Source organism: Leptonotus elevatus, chromosome 10 (genome assembly GCF_054856555.1).
Source record: "Leptonotus elevatus isolate MCC_2025b chromosome 10, RoL_Lele_1.0, whole genome shotgun sequence".
In the NCBI taxonomy this organism is placed as follows: Eukaryota; Metazoa; Chordata; class Actinopteri; order Syngnathiformes; family Syngnathidae; genus Leptonotus; species Leptonotus elevatus.
The window spans coordinates 22,419,477-22,438,429 of record NC_141248.1 but is presented as its reverse complement, the minus strand read 5'-3'; the positions used below and the strand labels follow the sequence as shown (position 1 = coordinate 22,438,429).

At 42.1% G+C, this 18,953-nt stretch overlaps 1 long non-coding RNA gene across 2 annotated transcripts; it reads left to right on the top strand.

Annotated features, from left to right (window-relative positions):
* The first annotated feature begins 347 nt into the window (after positions 1–347).
* Positions 348–18,678, top strand: LOC147167639 (uncharacterized). Of its 2 annotated transcripts, XR_015096330.1 has the most exons (4): positions 348–498; positions 5,175–5,261; positions 15,358–15,520; positions 18,384–18,678. It is a non-coding gene; the product is annotated as an uncharacterized LOC147167639 (long non-coding RNA). The 2 variants fall into 2 exon arrangements; XR_015096329.1 differs by lacking the exon at positions 18,384–18,678 and having other exon boundaries at positions 15,358–16,323.
* The last annotated feature ends 275 nt before the right edge of the window (positions 18,679–18,953 follow it).

The window sequence follows — 18,953 nt, the reverse complement described above, 5'->3', positions numbered from 1 at the left end:
TATGGACCAGGAATATTTCACTCAGTCGGCCGACATTACATTAACGTGGGGTCTCAAAGCCAGCCAGTAGGTGGTGCTGTTAAGCCAATAAAAAATAAAAAAATGCCGAGGCTGATGCAGTTGGCAAAAAAAAAGCCTTTGCTAAGTTTTCTACACAAGCAACTAATTTACAGCGGACCAAGCCATGAGGTATAAGTACTTGATTGCTGTACATAGAATATTTTTACGTGTAAGTTAAGGCCTCGTCGGCTCACAAATGTTAAGTGTCGCATTAGGGCCCTCCCCTGCTCATAGAATTAGCGGGAATTTGGAGAGGCCACCATCTTCTTTCTCGACGTACAATTGGACAACCGCTAGCTGTGCCGGAAGACCCAAATTTGAAAGACATGGAGGAGAACACTGACGATATAATCTAGTACAGGAGGTCCAGTCCACGATGACTGATTGAAATAGTTTGTTGATTTTGCTTGCTCAAGCGTGTGTCACTGCTCTCACCAGGTAGGCTAACACACTACAGCCAATTATAGGTAACATATTTTGTTTAATTAGTGTACTTGAATTATGAAAGTCTGAGTTTTGTGGAGCCCTAGTAAGGGACCGCAACATTGTGGGGCGGCAACTTACATCGTGAGTAACACTACGTCATGAAATGAATTAATTTAATTATAACTGTTTGATTTATAATATTACTATTTAGAAGTGGACAAAATTGCTTTAATTTACTCAGTATGATTCGTTTTCTAACAGTCACTACATTTGGGGGGCATTACATCTAGACTACTACATTGTATATATATTGGGAATATTACATTGTGGGGACCACTAAATTACATTGTTTGGACTACTACATTGCGGGGACCACGACATAAGAAAAATGTAGTAAAATTAGATTTGATTGTGCTTCATGTATCTGACAATAAGAAAATGGTGTGGTCAAACAGTTGCAGTAGTGAATGCGTACGTGTTGAAACAACATCCTGGTGACCTCACTCCCTCCCTCCTTCACGGCTCATTCGTCTATTAGACGTCTGGCAGTGGACCATTAAACGTCGAGCAAGTGAGCGACATTAGGCCGGCTTTCAGGCCCGCTGTCTCAAGATGAAAGTTTCCTTAGAAGACAGTCCAATAAGCGCTAATGAGATCTGCTTCCTGTGCCTCGCAGCCTGCAGATTGGTTTACTATCGATGTCCAACAGAAACCATTAGTTTGGGGGATACCTCGGTGGAGACGTCTGTTGACGGCATGACTGATAATCTGCGCGGGCGGGAAAAGAAAGACCTCGTAGCCTGCGTCGCTTTGGCCCACGTACGACATTTTCCACCAGAATGCACGCTCAGCAAAGTAGAGCCAAATGAATACTTTTAGGCGCAAATTCATCTCTTGCTTTCTTATTTTATTTTATTTTTGGGGCATCTGAGTTCGATTGGCTCTTCCTGTCATTTATAAATTGCGTTAAGCATCTTATTGAATTTCCCCTCTTTCTCACACGCTGCTAAATGTTTTGTATGGATTTTCATTAGACGCAATGGAGTTAGAGCTCAGTTAGCAAACTGTTCGCCCTCGGGCTGAGTGGGCCTCCAACCTGAGGAACAAACAATACACAATGGCCACTATAAGAGGACAATGGGCCTTTATCCAGGCCTTCAATTCTGTTTTTCTCCTTTAACCGCACGAGTTGTTCCCTGTAGTTTTGTGTATTCTTTCCGCCACATCCCTGATACACATAACAGACACGCTTCAGGGACTAATGCTAATACGCTAACCATCGTTTCTATTTTGGAGAATGCAAAGAAAACAATACGTTTAATTGTGGGAATGCTTAAGCAACCTTTTTTTTTTTTTTTTTGCCGTGAAACAACTCCCACATAGTGCTTGCATAACTTGCCTCCCGGGGTATATATATCGTCTGATTCCAAGTTACTTGCAGTATGCGCACAATTTAACGATAAATATAAACTTTTCTCCATTCCTTTACAATATGACTGACATTGAACTTTTTCTGATTACCACTTTACCACTCGGTGACGCATTGGGCAAAGTGCATATTCCAGTAACCAGGAGGTTGCAGGTGCAAATCCCACCTCCGACTGTAGTTTGCAAATATATCCATGGCCGTTATGCAATATACCAACTGACTATCATATCAGGAAATGGATTATAATTTCACTGAAACCATTTAAGCACATGCATTCAAATCATAGCATTTAGCTTTTCCGCATGCAATTTCTGCAGAAATGGCACTTTGTCTCGTTTAAGCTGTTGTTTCATTTTAAATGTCAATCTGCTCCTGTTTGCGCACAAGATAAGACCCCCGTAGTGATTTTGTGCTTATGTGGTTTTACCAGTTCATTATAACAGTTCTGGTTTAACCAGGACAGTCCCGGATTAGCGACGCAGTCCCGTGTTGCGCCTTTTGTCCCAGCAGATTTCGCCAGCTCGTTTTGTTCCAATTCTACGCACGTCCCGGTGTTCCAATTTATTTTAGCAAGCCAATTGTTTTGGGCCATGTCACGTGTATGTCAATCACACAGTTGTCATAGTGAGTCATACAAGAAACCAATTAAAACACTATTTAACTTTTTGAATTCCTTCCCATTTACTTTCACATTCTTATTTGTGTCATAGTGGAACTAAATCGGCTTCCATGTCTGGGAATCAGGGGCAACGAAGTCGGACTGAATGTGAGCTTTAATTAACATTGAAGCAATGTGGGACCGTGCCGAGCAAAAAAAAGTTGGATAATGGTGTGTGTATTGTCTTGTTTAGCGCTGTTGAACTGTCAACCACGATAGCATTTAGCATTAGCTAAAGTAATAACATGACAACCAGTCAACAGATTAAAAGTTTAAGTGAAAATTTGTATTTGTTATAACTAGTTCCTGCTGAGAATGTATTATGTATTTGACTTTCAGTGAAATTGTAGTGTCCTGGTTTTTAATTTGGAAAATCTGGTAACCCTACGTAACCATAACTACAACTGTGGCCCGCAATGAAAACAAGTTTGACCCCCCTGCCCTCTAATGTGGCTTTGCTTTTCAGACCGCACGTCCGCCTTCTTTTCCGCCGTATGTTGTCGAATGTGAAGAGGCCGTTGCTTGTTGTTCCTCACCTCGCATATCCCTCCTCCGGTTCAAACTCCGCAGGACTGGCCGAATGAAAGCCTCAACCTCCAAAACACAGAGTTCACCCCCGCCCCCTCACCCTTGTGTTTATATTTCCATGATGAGTCCAACCTGCCCAATCAGACTTCCACTGACTGGCCTTGAACTGAAACCGTATCCATCTTAACCATCCCAGCCATCCGAGGAAGCCAGTGGGAGCCCAGGCTGCGTTAATTGCACGCGCCGGCCCTTGTAGTGTACCGAGTCCAATGCATTTAGCGTTTCTAATTGGGGCGGAATTTCTGTGTTTATGTTGGCGCTGGTTGCCAGAGATGGCCCCTCAAGCCCTCCAGCCAGCCATGGTGGACCAAACCCCAAACTACCTGTTCCTAGAATCCTTTGAGCTGGATCTGGGAGGAAACGATCGGGAGCAGAGGAAAAAGCAGCTTACGCGGTAGCTCATTGTTTTTAGCATTTGCGCTCGGAGATCGAAAATACCGATTCACTTACTGGCCCTGTGCAGGTATATCCTGGTAATCCTTTTTTAACATCTTACTCATTCCTTCTAAAATGTGATAGATTCAGACTCCACTCGTGATGAGTTAAAGTGTGTGGTGAACTCCAGATAATCAACACCACACACATATCTACGCAGAAAATTGTGAATCTTCCCCTCCAAACCAGTTATTGTTTGGTTGTAGTACCAATCCTGACCTGAAAGGGGGCAGCATTGTCACAAATGGCATGCACACTGCTGTAGGGTTCAAAGAAGAAGAAACAGTACTTGTCATAGAGATGAGGAAAAAAAGGTACTATATTTAAACTATAGGCCTATTTGGCGCCAGTAAATTAATTACAACTAAATCTGACTACACCACAATTCAAAATTAAAATCACTACAATTGGAAAATGGCATCACTCGTCAAAAGATGGGTAAGCTATTTCATGAATTTTAGTGCATGTAACACTGCACTACACTGTATATAGGCTATATATAATTTATTATTAATAACTGGTGTCTCTTTTTCAAGTTACTAATTCCTTAAAGGTGAAGGAAGTCAAGTAAAAAAAATTCTTTACAAATATGTTCTATGCACCCTCAATAGTCTGAACACAGCATTCGGATTAATATTGCATTTGCGCAATATGAATTAAGGAGCTAAATCCTCCCCTATTCATCCATTTTGTCACTAGCTGTTGCGTAGTCGCGTCGGCCTAAACATGGGCACGATGAGCCGGGAAATTACGGGAAATGCTTACTTGCGGCGGTTAGCCGACTCATGTTAAGAAGTTACTCTGTTTACCAAAAAATGACAAACTTCTGTCAAACTCGAGTATAAAAGTAAATCCTACCTGGTATAACGAGTTGTGTCACCCATTGTTTATCTTTCATCATTTCATCGACCGAGCCCTTATCCGTGATGTCGTACAACGGTGGTACGTTTTGAATCAGTGACAAATTCATCCTTGCGCTCTTCTGTCCAGCCAGCTTTTACACATTCAAAAACCAAGGGCTATATGTAAAATATCATATTGTCACCATTTGTCACTTCCTTTTCTGATCCCACGCATTAATTTACAATTTTGTTTAAGCATCATTTAAATATAACCCAAAGTTTTTTGTTGTTGCTAAGCATACCTCTCACCCAGCATTGGAGTTCCGTGTACCTCTCGCATGACGTGAAATCCAAAACCATGGAAAAGTTACAGCGCAACACATACGCAGAGAGACAGCAATCGTTTTCTCATTCCTATTCCTTCTCCTGTTGTATGTTTACGCCCGCGTAGCTACCAATTGTGTCAGCGGGGACCGTCAGCTGCAGCCAATTGTTTTGTATATTTATAAGGATGATGAAAGATTTTTTTTCTCATTACGGCCCATGTCATCCATGAGCTGTAGGAAATTCGGTGATATGAAGATTAAAAAGTATTGGGCCTAAAATTGAACCTTGGGGAACCCCACATATAATTCCATGTGTTCTTGAGGGACATATTCATACTTACAAAGATTTGTTATTATTCCATATGTGATCCCTAACCATTTTTTATTTTTTTCATATTCTCATACCTGAGGGGACGTACGAAGACTGTATCACCTTATTGGGTTGACAGTTCGCTGCTCCACACCACGTTATAATATGGCCAACGGCAGCAGATTGGGTGAGTTGAAAGGATTCTGTGAATTAGCTTATTGCTAGACAAGATGCCAAAAACAAGAGATTAGTCGAGTTTGAGTTTTAAACATTCATGCTGAGTAGTCAAATTAATGCATCAAGTAGTCAACTAATCGGTTGTATACACACTTAAAAGTTGAAGATTTCTAATTTTGTAATCATTTTTCCACAAACTTGTCAACAGTTGCTCTGCCAAATTTATGCAGCAAAATGTTTTCACTTACTACAGGCTCGAACAGTAATTTACAACTTTTTTACACAAGAACTCACAGCCTGGTGAAACTTGTCCAGGTGGACCCCCCCCCCCCCCCCCCCACCCGACCAACCATCAGCCAGTTTGCGATGCTCTTTTCCACTGTGGTGAACCAGACGACACAGCCGCAGCCTCAAAGCCACTGACAGATAAATGGAGGTACACAAGGAAAAGTCTCCATACATGAGATGGATGGTATATGCACGGAACAAATGTTTGTCCGCTGGCAGCGGCAGACTCGGTCACATCTTGTTAGCGTGATTGGACGCCCGAGAGGTTCTGACAGCATGTTGGCATTGACTGGTGTGGCCCCGGGTGACGGGGACATACCTGTGGGCTGCCTTGTGTACTCAGCGGGGCACGTGGTGACGATTAAGCGCACACAGCAGCAGCAGAAACGGCAACGTTGTGGTTGTCCATGTCAGCCGCTGACTCACCCAACACGTCCTCAGCAATAATAAAACACTTGCGATGTACTTTGCTACTCTCATTTTTGCCATCCCATAACTTCTGAGCCTCAAAATAAGGGGGCATTTTGTTAAGGAGAATTTTTTTTTTTCATCAAGAAACATCTGTAAGGTGTCTTAGTAGCATATCTACCCATGCAGGGTAAGGACCACAGCCTGAAGGAAAATATCAAATGCCTATAAAGAAAATGGATTCATTTTGTCGTGGCACTTTGGCGCAAGTCGTGAAATTACACTTTGAGCACGCCTGATCTCGTCTGACCGCTGAAGCTAAGCAGAGTCAAGTCTGGTAATTGGGAGGCCACCTGGGATTGAGATATGCAAATTCACCCAACTCAATGTCTGTTACAAAAAAGAGCCGCAGCAATCGAATATTTTGGTATCAGGATATCCTACTGAAAATACAATATGAAGTAAAATACAGTATTTATGTATATGTATATTATATATATATATTAAAAATTAGGTTTGCATTTTTAGATAATGAACATATTTTTCCCTGAAATTTAAACTGCATAGCAGCAAACTCTATTTTCCTTTGTAGAAACCGTTCGATTTTTGACAAAGTGACGTCAGAACCACAGTAGCAAATTTGCCGGCTCAAACGGCTCATTGGCAACATTGACCGTCACAGGGTGTTTGTCCGGCCACTTTCCTTCCTTCCACTCCAAAATTGTGGCGCTACCGTTCACATTAAACATTGCTTTGCAGGGGTAAGCGTTGACGTGCTGGAACAAGGCGTTTATTTGATCACAGCAATATTTTCTCACCTTTTTTTTTTTTTTTTTTTTTTTTTTTTTTGTAGCTGTCACCATTTCAACATTGTGTAACCCGTAGCCCTCGCTTGGTTTATCTTCAAGATCATCACTTAAAAATGACACACAGAAGATTACCCATCAATCGGCAGCACATTTATTTTCGTCACCCACTGATGTCTCTCCGAGGGCCCTTTGGAGAAGACACATGTTTGCAATCAGGCTCCTGCATAAATGTTTAGCAGCGTTCCTTCTGGGAACTGGGGCCTGAGTTTACGGCGGCGGCGGCGGCGGCTCGCTTCAGCTGTAAATTGTCTTTTAAAAAGGAAGAGGTAGACACAGAAGGAGTTAATCTTCTTGTTTTTCCCTCTCACATGCAGTTCCAGTGCACCTCCTCCTTTGGAAGGTGAAGGGACGAGTTAAAGAGAGAGAAGAAAAGCCTGTGGGCTTTGACAAATGATCTAATAAATGAGTGGGAAGATTACAGGCAAAGGTGACCGCTAACAGGAAAAGCGGGGCAATAAATCGTCTTTAAACGCCTTTGATAAATTTGCAGTGTAAGGGTGCTAATTAGAACAAATTGGTTACGTTTGGCTGAGAAATACAGTTATATCTTTTTTTTTTCTATAATGTGCTAAGCTGTCACTCGTGTTGTCTGTTGAGTTAGCGTTATGTTTTTATTGTTTTAATTGTCAGCGTGAACAATATTGTTACCAATACAGACGTGTCTATAAATTAAATAATTGGAAACAATTTATTTCAATACTCCAGACATTTTGCTTCTAAAATTGAATTATATTTATTCACCAAAGTATTTTGAATGTGCACCTCCGCTTGTTTTTAAAAGCTAGCCTTGTGGACAATGTCAAATGTTATTTTTAGTATATGCCGCGGGCCGCTGACAAGTGGATTGCAGGCTGCAAATGGTTCCCGGGCCGTAGTTTGGATACCCTGAGTTAAATCCAGCCCACAAGTAGACAACATAATCCAATCCACTTTATTTCTGTAGCACATTTGATAAACGAGCATTTTCAAAGTGCTGCACATTATAAAAATGAAAAACAGTCAATAAAATACTGATTTTTTTTTACTATAAAAATAGAAATAAAAGTAAAATAAATACATTAAAAATAATTTGAAATACAAAAAAAATAATTAATAAATAAACACACACACGCAAGGTCCACAGTCATAACACAACATAATCCTAATGCCTAATACTGCACTTAACTAAAATAATTTCAATCCATTTTTTTTAAACGTTTTTCCTAAAACCACGTTGACAAGCTATGATGACGAGCAATGCGTCTGCAAAGTGCGTGTGGAGTCTTTTTGTAGCCTCGTAAGGTCACAAGCCTGACGTTCCCACACCTTCCCTGTTACTCAGCAGCTCAATTAAAGCTGATTTAAGGGTTCACCTGTGTGCCCACTGGCGAGGCCTCCCCTCGGGGTGCCGCTTGTGTGTGAGTGACATCTTGATGAGATAATGACACCCCCCCCGCACACACACACACAAACACACAGCCACGGGTCTTACCTGCAGTCACCACCTCTGATTGGATCATTATCTTGGACGGGACGGACCCCCTGTCACCCTGACAGTCGGACCACTTTGAAGAATGAAAGGCGGTCATGAAAATCTAACATGGCTCTGCTAACTCCAGTTACAAATCTCTTGCTTTGTGCTTTCATGTGCGGGATGAAGACATGAGGTGGTTTTGCATCTCAGACTTTCGTCCAAATGATAAAAAGTTGTTTTGATATTTAACCAATTTTTCTGCTTGGTAATACTTAGAACAGTGTTTCTTACCCTTACCAATTTCCGATACCCATTCACCGAAACTTTCTTCATTGACAAATAAAATATGAAGTAGCCTTTTCATGGAATGGCTCTCAATCTTCAGATTAAATCAATCAAATCAATCAATAGTATTGCCCATCACTCAACTCTTACTTACTTTTCCCCATCGCCTTCCTCCTCACGCCCGCTACAGACTTTGTGTTTGGTTAGCAGAGGCGACATCCTTCCAGTCGCTGCCGCTCTCCCATTTCCCAGCTGCTCTCACCTCTAACATCCCCTCCACACACACACACACACACACACACACGACAACAAGCTTACGTTGTAAATACCACTTTGCGTTTGACGCTTATGATATGGCAAACTGATATTACGTAGCTGTTCCTCCCCCCAACTAATTTAATGCCAATTTTGAAATGTTATTTTCTCTGTCAGTACATCATGATAGACTGTTTTAAAATTGCTTAAAAATGTAATTTGATATACATTAGGGGTGGGCGGGAAAGCTTTTGTGTTAAAGGGCCACATTTGGCTTTTTAAAATGAACAGATGGGCAAGGTCATTTGCGGATAAGGTTAAAAAGGAAAGACAAAAGGTTGAGTTCAAATCTGTAAACGATGTGATAGCCTTTTGACACTCTTTTGCGATCAATTTGACTTGATTTAAAATGTGAATGATTCCTTCATTATTTAGTTTGATAAATATTAAAAGGGATGCTTGACTCATTCAGCCATTTTCAGCAGTAAAAAGTTAATATATTGTCCAGAATTAATTTGATAACTTCATTATTTTTCATGTACAATTAATACCTTTAAAAACAAATGTTTTCACTTGCTGTCAACTGACGATGACATCACCTGTGCTGAGGAAGTAGGTAACGACCAATCACGGCTCACCTGTTTTCTGGGCTTGTTCAGCAAACTGAGCCATGATTGGTCGTTACCTACTTCCTCAGCACAGGTGATGTCATCGTCAGATGATAATTTGTTATTAATTGTACATGAAAAATAATGAAGTTATCAAATGAATCCTGGACAAAAAAAAGTTTTACTGCTATCGCTTTAATTAAAATTAACCAATTATTTAATAATTAATTAATTAATTATTTAATTAAAAAAATAATGTGCAAAGCAAACAAACACATTTTCACATGGTAAATTTGGCAACATTTTTAATTATTATTATTATTATTTTTAAAGGGAGAAAAAAATCAATGCCACCAAAATTTCAGGGCTGTCAATAAATAAAATACAGAGTCTGGTGGATTAAATATTATGTATATGTTGGCCATAAATAGTGAAAAACTGCATGGTACTTGACATCCATTGAAATGCATTGGGGAAGAGAAAACTTTTTTTTTTTTAATCCAAAAAATACTTCCAAAAATGCTGATAAACAAACAACCAATAAATGTTGTCAACGAAAAGCTTTCCTCGCGCCCAGTCAGCTGGGATTGACTTCAGATGACCCGCAACCTTCGTGCGGCTGAGCAGTACAAAAATGGATGTTCATTTGTAAATGCTGATCAGTACTGCAGGTGCACCTAATTGTTTGGAAAGGTTCTGGCTCGTTAACAAAGGTGTCTACATCACTTTCATTAGCAGCCGATCTGTTCAGATAAAACTGCTTTTGCTTCTGTTTTCGTCAGTTGCTCAACCCAATTGGCGACATGATGAAATGGACGCCACAGGTTCAATAAACGCCAGCTTCAATCATCCGCCGATCGCTCACTCACTCTCTTGGGTGGCACTCTACTGGGGGGGGGGGGGGGGGGGGTGGTCTTCAGAACCCCCTGACATTCGGCCCTGCATGCAGAATCGGCGGCTACCAGGCACTCGTCGCTTCCAATCATCGTCACGCCGACGACCAGCAGTCCGACTCTCCGGTTTCACCTCTCGTTGCGGCGCCCTCCGATTCTCATTAACTGTTTTCTTCTTCTCCTTCTGCTGGAATGCAGATGCTTCTCACCCTTCTACTGCTCAAATCAGGGGGATCATGTTTTTTTTCTTGTCTCTCTTTTTTTTTGATGGGCAATTGACTTTAGAAATGCAAGGCGAGGTTTTTTTTGGAGTCAAGTAAGAGCGCCCGAGCCTGCTTCTGTTCCTCTCATCTTCTACGATGCCTGCACGCCGAGTTTGGCTTGGCCGACGCCGCCGCACTTGATGGCTTATGCATATTAAGCGGTGCACGATGCTGTGCCATGAGGTTCCTCTCACACTCAATATGTCGGCGCAGAAGTGACAGCAAAGTGGTTCCCAGTCCCACTTTTGCTGCCATGGACGCTTCAAGTATTTCGCTCGAGATTGGAAACCAGTCAGTTTTCAAAGCGGGCCAACACCGCAGTTTGAGAAAAACAAAAGAAAAAAGCCTCTCCATGAAAAAAGGCGCTAAAAGTGTTTGTTTTAATTGGCTTCTGCTTTTCATTTAGTCATGTGTCATCTAATTTTCCAGTCTTTCTTCCTTCTGTTCCACCCGTTGCTGTCTTAGCATTTTCTTGCAATTTTACTGAAGATCGTTAGGACACAACAAGGCAACGCAGTGGACTGAGGCGGGTGACCAGTTCTAGCTATACTGTGCACCGCTTCTCTCACCAATTAATAGATAGGATGGATGGATGGATTTTTGTTTATATGCACCCTGTGGTTGACTTGGGGACCAGTCCAGGGTGTACCCTTGTTTCTCCTACCAAGTGTCAGCCGTTCCAGATCACACTAATGACCAGAGGTGGGCAATTTACACAATTTTGCTGGTCCGTCATCGACAGTTTTCCGTCATCGACCTTTTTTCAAGCCGAACCAAACTGTAATCGTCAGTCCGTCATTTTATTTTAACCGCTTCGTCAACACTCTAGTCCGTCATTCGTCAACAAAATGGCCGCCCGCCTGTCTGTCGGTACTTGACCCGGCTAGTGACGATTACACCGACGGATGAAAACCCACGTCCGTCAGTGATTAGTCCGCCATTTATTTAAGTTAGCAAAACAGGCCTCCGTCAGTGCCGGACAGTCCATCGGTACTGGCAAAATGTCCATCTTTGCTAATGACGACATGTCAAAACGATGGATTGGTAACGAAAGCCAAGTACATGATTTAAATGGAAAAAAGTAACAACAAAAACACAGCTTTGTGTTGATTTGAGATTCCCGTACGTGGACAGACGCTCGCAATCTTTTCCGACATGTCCACAGCGCATGTTCATCAATTAACGAGCCACTTATTAAAAAACAAACAACATCAGCTTCCCCTGAAAGGTCCAGTCAAAACAAGCGGCAAAGGCCGGCTTGTTCCGCACCGCTCCTCCTAATCAAATCCAGATGTCTACCCCGAAAACTATTTCTGCACTCTGTGCACAACTCCCCCCCCCGCCCTCCCCGTTTTCTGCAATGGCTGCCTCCCCTCGTCTTCCACTGCCCTTTCCCCCACCTCCTCTTTCCTGTCTGAGACGGCGTAGACGGCCGGTGTTTGGCGGTCGTGATTTGGCTCTCGTGTCTGCTCGCTGTCCTGCTTTTCTTCCTTCTTCATTCCAGACCACCTCTCCCACATAAAGCACTTTGGTACTGGTTCGATTGTTTCGAGTCGACGGCTTTTCAGTGCACTTTCATTGGGTTGCCAACCAGAGTTGGACAGTTGCTTGGGTTTTGGTTGGACACACTGAAGAAATTACTTTGTGATAATAGGAAGAATAGGATGAACACGACCCTCGCGACCTTGACCCTGAACAGGAATAAGCGCTATAGAAAATGGATTTTTAGATGAATAGGACGAACACAAAATGCATTATTTTCAAAAAAATAATGGTCGGGATTGCTGTGCTGAGTACAGAAGATCCAAGTAGATCCACGTGACATGAGACACTTCCCTTGCTCGTCACAAAACTGTAATCGGGAAGGTTTTAGTGTCTGGACTTTTCATACACAGCAAAAAATAGTGTTAAAAATTTCAGGGTTATATTTTTGGGAACTGATTTTAACTCCTGAAGTGTAATTTTAACATGTTCACAGTTAAATCATGTCCAGAGTAGGTGTTGTGTTACAAAAGTGTTATTTGCCAAAAGTCTTGTTTAAACAAAATTGAGTGTGGACCACTATAAACACTTTTAAAGTGTTAAATTTACCTCTATAGGTGTTGAATTAACACTGCTGATTTCGTATAGTCTGTGAAACTGCCAAACTAAAATGGAGCGAAATTGGCTTTTTTGATAACTTTAATGATAATAATGAATTATCTAACAGGCGACAGTAGGCCTATATCAGCCAGGAGACTGAGAGCACTTTACTCATTCACTTCCAGCCATTTTCACAGAAGCAACCCCCTTCGCTCCCGGCTGTTTTACTGTATTTTGACTGATTTTGCAAGGCCCACACAATATTGTGTTCTATTGCTATAAAAACATGAAACCTACCAAAAGAAAGATTAGAGTCATCAGTAAAAAAGTACATTTCTATCTGTTTCCGTTTTGCAGCAATTAGCATTAGAATATAGCTAAAATTCATCATTATTTACAAATCTGTTTAAAACACAGGGGAAAAGAGTGCAACATGGCCCTGGTTGATCTCTTATACTCTGCTGCTGGCCGTTTTTGTAATAACTACCATTGCTTCAAGCGTTCTCTCCATTTCAGAGGCTGCATCAAAGCCTTCTGTATGATCAAGTATGAAAAACATTAACAAACGCATAAATACGTTTTTGGGACCGTTGCATATTTAAAATAGAACGTGTTTACACGTTTTTAAGAGCAAATGAGTTAAAGAGGGCGTTTTGGTCGGCCGACATCTGACATGCTATGTTTGACTATCTGCAGATATCTAAAACTTTAAAAATATTAATTATATTGGGAAATAGAGTAAAGCAATGTTGGGTGACTGGACCCGATTCTATTGGTGTCGTCACCACGACAACCAAAGTGAACTGCGCCACTCGGTAAGAATTCAACTCTTGCCTATCAGCTTCCTGTCAACCTGCACTGACCCGCCGCAGCGCTCACAATCACTGACGGTGAAACATTACACCCCCTCAGCAAAGAAGTGCCTCTTGCGGAACCACTTCCACTCGGCCCGTTTGATGTCTAGCTTATTTTGTAAAAACAAAAAAAATAACACTCCACGGCCTGCTATGTCAAGCTAAGCGGACTAACTCTCTGTTTACTTTAGCACAAGCCGTGTCGCCTCAGTTCCACCCTCCGGAGAAGGCAATCTGGCAGCTGTCATCAGGCCACTCTCGAGGTTTTGTTGAAGTCGGGCCGAGCAAGGGCCAACGCTCGTTTTGCTTTTCCATCTGGAGGCTGAGAGAGAAAAAAACAAACTTGCGTCCTGCTGGAGATGCGAAAACAACACGAGCGGCCTTCCTCCGCTTGTGCGCCGGCTTTCGGCGGCCTACCTCGCTCGGCCACTTTAATCTGAGACGCAAATAGCCCCCAGTGTTGTTGCTGCGGCTCAGGCGCAGATCTGGATGGCTAAATGGGTCCTTGGAGAGCAACAATAAAAGTGCATGTGGCCGTGTGTTTGAAGTAGAACTTGTGACTGGCACTAATTTGCTGGCTTCTTGCCCCATTTGTATTTAGGCATTATATTACCCTTGTGTGGCATTATAGAATTAGCTGCGAGTTGGTTTAATAGAAAGTTTGAAAGTTTAACGACTGATTTATTTACTGCGCGGTGAAACAATTTCCACTCTCCCTTAGGATTAGCATCATTTAGAATAACATAACTTAATTATGTCGCTGATGTAATTGCCCTTTTTGGGTCATTCCATGCCAAATTAACCAGTGGGTTAAATCGAGCAACTTTTGATTTTAATGAAACTAACTCTCAAATATTATAATATTCAACTTTCAATGAATATTTGAGGGTATGCAGATTTGGGGTCCATGTTGATTTCTTTTTCCAACAATGCCTGTTTTGTGACCATTGACCCGGTAGTTCTTGAGATAGCATATACTGTAAGGGTTCAAAGTAAGGCGGCCATGCACCATTTTGCAAAAAATGTCAAAATTTGCCGGTCTGTAGCTCCCGAACCCCTGCTCCGATTGACCTCAAATTTGAGATCTACTGTTGTACCATCATAATCTACAAGTACCAAATTTTATGAAAATCTAATTATGCTTTGGTATGGTATGACCCTTTCACTGTTCGAATATGTGGAAGCATACTGTATAAAATAAAAGCAGGCTGCCTTTTTTTTTATAGCATGTTTTCCCCTTGCTATTCTGATTTAATATGTTTAAAAACAAAAAAAATTAAAGACTGAATCCAGGCATGACGTTGCATACACACGTACGGTAAGATTATCCTGCTTTGACCTTTCAGTGGTGTGGTAAGAGTGATTTTGAAAACAGTCTGAGCTGATAATCGCAAATGCTAAACCGGCTCAGTATTTGCGATGGTGAATCCTTAGCCGGTGCTCCGAGGATGAAGTGAAACGCTAACAATTATTTCTTACGTTGTGATGTAATATAAGTGCACATCGCGAAAATATTTCCGGACCTGTGAGTAGAAGCCAGACTTGCACGCTTGACCTGTTGGGCGTGAATGATGCTTCACTGCCTCACCGTGAGTGCGTAGAGGGATGGAGGAAGGGGCACGGGGATTCTTGAAAAGGGGTTTGTGTGTGTGTGTGTGTCGAGGACTTGGGGGGTGGGACACTTGTGGGAAGGAAAAGACTCTCATTGCAAGAGATCAGCTTGTGTAAACATTCAGGTTAATGAAGCTCAGTGGGCCTAATCCTCAAGCCTCTTTCTCACTCTTCCCTCACCCCGGTCTCAAACCCCGTCACCCCTTTCCCCCCTCGTACCCCCGTAATCTCTTGCAGGAGTGGGCACTGTCAATCAAAAGGACCTCAGGGAAGGACAACGTGCATGCGAGTCTATCCAGAACACGTGGTGGAGAGGCGGCGCGCACGAACCACCAAAAGTGGCGTAGCTACCTGGGCCGCTTCAAACCATATGAAGGTGGAGGCAGAACTGGACTTGGGGGTAATCAGCAACACATGAGCCATACATGAGGAAGGGGAAAAGGGGATGAAAGAGATGGGAGGGGGGTGGGGGGGCGGGGCGGAAAGGGTTTCCATTCTAAGCTCTGCAAACACTGACATCACACATTGCGGTCGCCCGATCAGATAAAACACACCGGGCTTAAGAGGGTGTTTTCATGCCCTGAAACATCACTGCATGAACAGAATAGGAAGGGGCTGCAAAAGCGTTCTGCAGACAAAAATATTGGGACAGCTTGGGATGGGAAATATAAGAAATATTGTTTGCTCAGGTCAAAGATGTGGTGAAGTGGTACACTTGCCTGAATTGGTTGCAGGCCGTTTAGGCTCCCACTCAGTGGCGGTTCACTCGGGTTTCCATTAGGGCTGCTCGATTCTGAAGAAAATATTCATCATGATTATTGGGGTAATAATTGAAATCACGATTAAGACGATCACTTTTTTTGGGGGGTGTACAAAATGTTTTAAACGTAAACATTTTTAAGACAAATACAATTATTTGAAACACTATAATTATGCAAGTTCCTAGTTCCTATCAGTATTAATATATATATATATATAGGTTTTTTTTTACGATTATGCTTATTTTGTAATTGTGGAGCGTAATAATTGAAATTGTAATTGAATTGCGATTAATTGCACAGCCCCTAGTTTCCATCACATTTCTTTCTAAAAATAAAAGCGATATTTCTACAATTTCAATTTGTTGGGATTTCCATCGAAAAGTGTTTGGCTTCATGTACTTTACATGATCTCGTAATTCTCATAAGAGCTCATGAAATGTTATTGCAGGAGGGTTTTTTTTACGGAAGATGGACAAAAAATCTAGGCCATAAATATTAAAGGGACATTGTAATGTTTAGCACCATCTAGTGGTGAATTAATGATTCCTTCATTTTAAAACCCACTATTGATTTCAATAATATGCAAAAAAATATCAATGCACATTTTTTTAATATAATCGTAGGTCTTTCTATCCATCCATCCATCCAGTTTCCGAACCCCTAATCCTCATGAGGGTCTCAGGTGTGCTGAAGCCTATCCCAGTTGTCTTCGGGTCTAGTCATCACTAATTAAATTACAAGGGTGACGGAGGTCCTTACAGGAGGTCGCCACAAGTTTCACCACCATCTTCCTGCTACGAATCCCTGAAGGACAATTTTGCGAATGTACTTAGCCTTGGTGGTGCTTGTAGCAAATGTCAGACCCAATGTCTTGACTGCTGCTTATTTTTTTTTTTTTTTTAAACTAGCTTCTCCTGCTAGCTGCTCTTGTTAACCACTCCGGCTAATGGCTCCGTCTAACTCCCGCTAGCCGCTCTTGTTAGCCACTCCGGCTTCTGACTCCAACTAACTCCCGCTAGCTGCTTACTTCTGCCGCTAGCCGCTCTTGTTAGCCACTCCGGCCAATGGCTCCGACTAACTCCCGCTAGCCGCTCTTGTTAGCCACTTCGGCCTCTGACTCCAACTAACTCCCGCTAGCTGCTTACTTCTCCCGCTAGCCGCTCTTGTTAGCCACTCCGGCTTCTGACTCCAACTAACTCCCGCTAGCTTCTTACTTCTGCCGCTAGCCACTCTTGTTAGCCACTCCGGCCAATGGCTCCAACTAACTCCCGCTAGCCGCTCTTGTTAGCCACTCCGGCCTATGGCGCCGACTAACTACCGCTAGCCGCTCTTGTTAGCTGCTTCAGCTAAATCCAGCTCGCTCGGTCTTTCGGCGTCGCGCTCTCAACGAGATGCTTGTTCACACACACAAACTAAGATTTGATGGTAGGCTTGTGAATTGTGGTCTCTCCATGTCACCTGCTTTGAAATGTGCGCGCTTCGCCTGCATTCTATTATATAGCGACATCTAGTGGTGAACTTTTACACAGTGTCACAGTGTGACGGTAACTGAGCATCTTTTCTTGTATACAACGCCTGTAGTAGAAAATTCACATATGTGGTGGTGGTCTATCTTCTATTTTTTTAACAACTTCCCTCCCCCAGCAGCTCACCTCATTAATATCCAACAATTCCCTTGAGCGTGTTATGCATTAATGGCAGTAAATGCAACCGTTCATTTGTTTGTTTTAAATCTGGGGTTCAAGTTAGTGATTCTAGCTTCTAAGTGGGAGCACAGACATGTCCGACTTCTCTTTAGCGCATTTTGGGACATTTTCCAACCGTTCCAAGTCCAGAGTAACCAGAGACGTGTTTTGGTTTGTCCTAAAAGCCTCCTCGTGGAGAAAAAGTTATAAAGCAGACAGACTGGCTTGTGCTACCACAGACGTTCATTTGTCTTTGTCATATAAAGGTAGAGCTAACGAACTCAGCGCTGAAATGCAAGAACAAGCAGACGGTGAGGCCACTTGAAGGCCAAGGCCACTTAGTTATTTTTTTTTTTTAGAAAGTTGTATTCTTCTCTTGAATTGTTAACGTGGACTTGCGGAGGACTTTAGGCCGTGGTGGAGGGACGGCCATTTTGAAAATGTTTTAAACTGCGGTGCCTACTGTATGTATGTTTGCCACACGGATCACCAGGGACGTCATCACGCTGATTTTTATGGCAAAATCTTAACGTGCTCCTAAAGGGAGGAATGTTTAACAATAGCAGCAAAGAGGGGCATTCTGGGTAATTTTCAAAGCCCACGGATGGCATGACTAATCGTGGCGGTATTCATTTACGCTCCATATCAGGCCTTTGGTCCCTTTTCGACTTTTCTCACATGTCTCCTTTTTCTCTGCTGCTTTTGAGTCTCTTTTCTCCCCATTGGCTGAAGGTTTGGCTCCACTTTTATGAAGCTTTAGTTGACAATGATGATTTATGTGCTAATATTCTTTATTTCTACTCATAAATCAATGCAGCTGAGGAACGGCGGCAGCCACACCCCGAGGGACCTCAATGACTACGCCTTAACGTCATACAGTCGAGCTTCAGTCTACGTGCATTGAATCAAACCACACAACTCTGACTGAGGGAAATTGGTGGATATTCAAAATCCGTAGGGATCTTGCTGCGACATACAACAGTACATCTTGAATTCTAAAATAATTAAAAAAATACGTAGTAACTTAAGTATTAAAAAAAAAAATAATCCAAATGTTGACTAGTCAATACCTACAAAACAACAGGCGGGTAATAGATTATCAGCTGAGAACTGTTACCAGCAGGGCATGGGGAATTAGTTGCTTAATGCATAAGTATGCAATTAGTTTTGACATAAGAGAGTGGTGCCTTGAGATACGAGTGGCCCGACTGATCAATTTTTCCAGATACAAGCTGTTATTTATTATGTTAAATTTGAGACACTAACGCTATATTAGCAGTGAACTCAATTGGACAATTCTCCAAATAAGAGTTTTTAGGGTCGTTATTTGAAATTCCAATTGAAGTGTATTGTCAATCTAAACATTGAGCAACCTTTAGATAAGTTT